The sequence below is a fragment of the Drosophila biarmipes genome, chromosome 2R, assembly GCF_025231255.1.
Source record: "Drosophila biarmipes strain raj3 chromosome 2R, RU_DBia_V1.1, whole genome shotgun sequence".
Taxonomy (NCBI): Eukaryota; Metazoa; Arthropoda; class Insecta; order Diptera; family Drosophilidae; genus Drosophila; species Drosophila biarmipes.
The window spans coordinates 8,955,261-8,960,873 of NC_066615.1; the positions used below are offsets into that span (position 1 = coordinate 8,955,261).

The window sequence follows — 5,613 nt, forward strand, 5'->3', positions numbered from 1 at the left end:
GGAACAAAAACTCGAGTCCGTCGACGATGTTCTGGTGATTTTTGAGTCGACTTGCGACTTGAGTGCCCGTCGGCCAGAGCGAGAGGCCAGATCGCACTCACACCAAGCCACCGGCGCGGTGCGCACAGATATACGCACACAAGCGCGCTCGCACAGTGGGGCAAATCGGGAGCCGGCCAGCTCAAGGCGCTGCATAGGGGAGTTTAACTTATATTCCATCGAAAGAGCCAAGAAATCCATGAACATGAAGTCAAAACATTTTAAATATTTAATGTATTAAATAAATATTTTATTAATAAGTGGCACCCGCTTAATTTCTTCCTTATTTATCTTATCGGTAAGTGAAAACTTTAGTCACTTCAGCAGTAAACATTTAAACTAAAGTATGATCATAAACTTAAAAACATGTTTTTATTGTTATCATCCAGTGACACACTCGCTTCCATTCTCGAAAATTCGTAATTATACTTTATTTTAATTTGATATTTTATATGCGTCATGGAAAGCAAAGTATTTTTTTAATTAGTAATTTCTTAAACCAGTTATCTTTTACGGAGGATTTTATATTTTAATATTTAACTTATATATATTTATAGACAATTCAATCCTTAAAATCTATAAATATAATACCAGAAAAATGGTCATATAAATCGTTTATGACATGGAGTTGTTCTAAATTTAGCGGTTCTACAACTGTATTATGATTGGGATAAGAATATATTTTAAAAGTGGGGACGGGGTTGACTTGGGTGGTCTTAAATCGTTTTTGGTAATTGGAAAGCACACGTCAATCGACGGAAGTTAATAAAAAGTTTTGCGAAAGGGTTAAGTCGCAGGGAGCCGGCAAGTGTAAATCGGAGCTGCCTTTCGGTTTCATTATTAATTTCGATTTGGCTTATGTACTGCCAGCGGGGAAACACACACAGGAGTATCTGGCACCCCGCCGACGTTTTCCTGTTCCTAAGTTCACACATTTACGCTGTCAACTGCAGCGACTTTCACGTTCTAATTTTATCCGGCAGAATGCACAGGTATGCAACTCAACTCCCCGCCTCCCGACACCCGACTTCTCCGTGCCCGCGTCCACATGCATGGTGTATCTGTGTCTCCGATTCCTATATGCACTTCCACAAAAGTGTCACCGCAGTCATTAGAAATGTTTCGTCGTCTTACATGTGTTTTGCCTTCTTTTTGGAACTCCTAATGCACTCGGGACAGAGGAAAATGGGAGTGCAAAGGAAAAGCGGGATGCAGAGTGTGGTATTTTTAGACGGACTCCGCTCCGCTCGGCTGCTGACTTTTCAGACTCGCAGCTCGGGGAGTTTCGGGACTGGGATCTGCGGCGTCAATTTCCCCCATTTCCTTGGAAATCAATCAATGCCCCGGCAAAGACAATTTGTAGTCGTTTTACTTTCTAATTGCATTCAAGTTGAAAAGCGCAAGAGCAAGAGCAAGAGCGGGCCTAAGTGGCGAGGAAAGATCCGATTCCGATCCGATCCGACTGCTCAAGTGCCTCTGTCAGGCCTATTTCCATTCCCTGGCAGCCAAACCGCAAAATTCACTTTAATTTCGATGGCAAAACAAGCATGGAGAAGCGAATCGTTGGCTCCGGCTGCACTTACATCGCTCTACCTACTAGTATCTGACCCTCCATATCTTGTATCTGCCTCTCCTCTGTTTTTCTGCCTTGCTAAATTTAAATGCAACACAAAATAATCTCGAATTTACGAGCTCGAATAGACAAAATGTTATACATTCATGCGCAACAAGAGGACCACAATCTAAACGCTTAGTGGCGAAAATCACTGGAGGAGTGGGCTCTTTGGCAGAAGTTTCTTGGGCTGAACTAACTTGACCAGGTCTCTAGACCCACGGACAATAAATGCAAATACGGCCGACATTTTTGGGAGCCCAACTAAAAATTGAAGTGGGCGTAGGCTGAATAGGATTCTCAAATCAGAAGTCGATTTAAGAGATTAAAAAGTGTGACTGGGTCAAAAAGTTGAGATCAAGCACAAGCTGGAATTGTTTTTTAAAATTATTTTAATAACTAGATTCTAATGTTTTACGCAAAACATATTGAGGATCTTAAGTTGATTTGTACCTTAGGTAATCTATGCTAAATACCTTTTTATCATAGTTAAGATGTTTGAATAACACTTGAGGAAATGCTTTTAAAGAAGGCTAAAAATATACACAATACTTAAGAATTTAATTTATTTAATATTTTTTTGTGAAATAGCTTTGCGCTGTACTAGTATGCGTTTTTAAAAGTCGCATATTTGTTAAAAATAAATAACTAGTATATAATTTATAATTATAAATTGAATATATCAGCTCAGGTTTATCCGAAATAATGTTGGATGCATTAAAAAGTTTTTCAATTTTTTTATCTTTCTAAGTGATTTTAAAGTTATTCATAGCCCAAATTTTGTAACGGAAAAAGATGATATTAAAGGCCGCATATATGTATAAAATTAAATAAGTACTATATAATTTATAATTACACATTGAAAATATATTTATCGCAAATCATGTTTTATACATTAAAAAGTTTTTCAATTTTTTTAGCTTTCTAAGAGATTTTTAAAGTATTCAAAGCCCAAATTTAGTACCGGATGATATTCTATAGAACTGAGCTTCCTTTGAGTAACTACACTACATTAAAGTTTAGAACAACAGTGTAGACACTTGAATGCCCAAAAGGACCCCAAGAAGGGATCAATTGGCCAGGACTACGCTTATGTCGACACACGAAGCTCACTCACACACCGCTGTGTTTTCACAAAGCCCACCAATACCAATACAATGCCGGTGGCCTGCATTACGCCGTCGGTGTGGGTGAGTGTGTGTGCGTGTGGTCACCCCCTGTGCATTGGACCTTTCGTCCTGCGCCCTTCGTCCCCGGACCCCCACAAAAAGTAACAAATGTTTTTTTAGGATTTGTGTTTTGGGAATTTTTGCACTTGTGTAAATGTAAGCTTTGCACACGCACAAAAAACCCCACACGCACACACAAAACTCCGCATTTAGGCAAAAATATATATTTGTGAAAATGTATAATACAAAATTGTAGCCAGCATTTGTCTTTTTTCGTGTTTGCGCATTACCATAGTTAAATTCATTCCCATGCAACCTACATACATATGTTGAATGTTATAATCGTGTTTACATTGTCGCACATAGGCAGGCAATTAGGTTTGATTGATTTGCCCAGAACAACGAATATTTTAATTTCTTTTGCAGCTTTTCATCTCTTAATTGCAATTTATAATTGGCGTTTTAATTTCTGTTACTGACAAACCTTTTTTGTTCTATACAATTTTTATATAAAATTAATTTTGGATAATTGCATTCTGGTTGCCCTGTGTTATTCTCTTTTTTTGGCATTTTGTCGGCTGCTTTTTGTGTCCGCTGGCAGCATTTTAATTGAACTTGATTGATTTTTGCTGATGTTGTTGATGGAAAAATAATATTGTTGTAAAATCATAACAACTCCGTTTGAGGGGGGCGAAGTGGAAGCCGGAAGCTACAGTTTTATATGTGGACACAAGCCCTGGAGCTTACGAGAACCGAATATCGCATAAGCACCTGTGCAAAATCGGTGTTGTGACAACCCTTTTTTTCTGTTTTCCTCTGTGAAAAAATGAGTGCTGCTTTGTGGCTTGAATTAAAACTACTTTTGCCTGAAAAGGGACTTTTAAATATCCAGGAAAAGCTAAATGAGTTGTCGGATGGAAAGCACAAATCCTGGAACCTTTTTCAATGAAAACATAGTTCACCAATTTGCAGCACCCCTCCCCCCTCAATTAGCCAGCACCGCAAAAGTTGCAACTTTTACCAGAAATTTATGCAACTAATTTTTCGCATACTTTTTTATGGAACCCACCGCTTCTCCCTCCGCAGAAACGACCAGCTAACATCTGCTGCTCTGCTGGCCAATAGTTTTTGCTGCCAATTAGTTGTTTTAATTGCAAAAACGTTGCCAATTATGCAACACGAGGCGGGACAAGCAGCAACAAGCGTTTTGCACCGACACCGACGAAATGACAATTTAATTGTTGCCCCCTCCGCACCAATCTAACATCGCGCATACGCCATGTGGCCGCAGGCCCCAATTGCCCAAGGAAATGCCTTGCACCTTTCCGTCGCCCATGGCCAATCTCGGGGATATGCTACGTACATATATATTTGTATGCCCTGCGTTTATGGACGAGCAGCCGCAGCAATTTCAATAAATCTTGGCAATGCCCTAAAAATATTAGCATAATAAAAGGCGCGACGAGAAAACAGAAGGGTCAAGTCAATATCGGAGGTATATTGGGAGGGCTTCCAGCGCATTTGGCACATTTACACAGACGCGGGCGGGGGGCAGAAGAAGCAGCAGCGGCTACAAATTTATGTCAGCAACAAGCCATCAAGCAGCTCGGATTCACCAGCCACCCACCCAGCGCCCCCAAAAAACGACCTTAATACGCATAATTTGGGAGGCGGCAAAGTGGGAGGCTTTGTCATATAATGTGCTGCAGGCTTCGATCAGCAATAAAAATTCAAATTTAGCACAGAGCGCACAAAAATGTTTCTTGTCGAGCGGGGCTGCTCTTAAATAAATACCCTATAGCTGAGGGTAGCATGATTTTAAGGTGTAATTCTTAATGTCCCTTAGTGGAAAATTAGTTGAAGAAATAATGAAAAAATTTATTTACTTATGGTTATGGTCTTCGTTAGAGTGACATTTAAATTTTTTTTATATTATAGGATCAAACTTATATTCCTTATATATATAAGTTAAAAATAATAAGTAATAATAGTTTTTATACAGCCCATAAAGTTTAATTGTTTGATTAAGAGAGAATAGAACTATATATACATACACTTCACATTTTTATAAATATTACACTTTTTATAATTAATTAAAAAACTAATAATATTAAGACAAACAATAAAGTTGTATTTAATAAAGTATAGAGTATGAATCATATATCATTAAAATATATCCTGATTTTCTTCTCAACGATGGTACCTTATAGTAAAATTGACCATTTTTAGTTCGATCACTAGGGAGCCAGGAACTCCTTCCCCCAGAAAGAAATAATTCTTGTCTCCTCCTGCCTGCTCATATGCGGTAATGTGTGTGATTGCAAGGATATGTAGATGTTTCTGCTCACCCACATACGAGTATAAACATTATATTGCCCGGGGGAACCGAGAGCTCGCCGCTCAGCCCGACGATTTCGCTCAGCTGAGTTCCCGCCTTCGCATTTTTGCCAATTGGCCAACAAGTGTTGCCAAATTGCGTTGCGGTTGCTGGCCATAAATAACGGTGCTTTTGTCATTTATACACATAAATTGCAGCAGACGCTGAAACGCGAAAAAAGGCGAAAAAGCTTGCCCAGTAAGCCACGTTGCAGGCGGGCAGGCATGTCCTGCTTTGGTAAAGTGGTCGATGGTAAAAAGAGAAAAAAGGAGAGCATAGGCCTCTGCTATTCGTCCGGCCAGGACACCGGAGCACCAGCACCAGGATATCCCACCAATACCCAGGGCCCTGCCCATGCCCACCAACTAACGACATCGGCGACACAACGCAGCTGTCGCTTGCCATTTGGCAATAAT

At 39.7% G+C, this 5,613-nt stretch overlaps 1 pseudogene; it reads left to right on the forward strand.

The window, feature by feature from the left end:
- The first annotated feature begins 4,099 nt into the window (after positions 1-4,099).
- Positions 4,100-4,610, forward strand: LOC108026493 (uncharacterized; annotated as a pseudogene).
- The last annotated feature ends 1,003 nt before the right edge of the window (positions 4,611-5,613 follow it).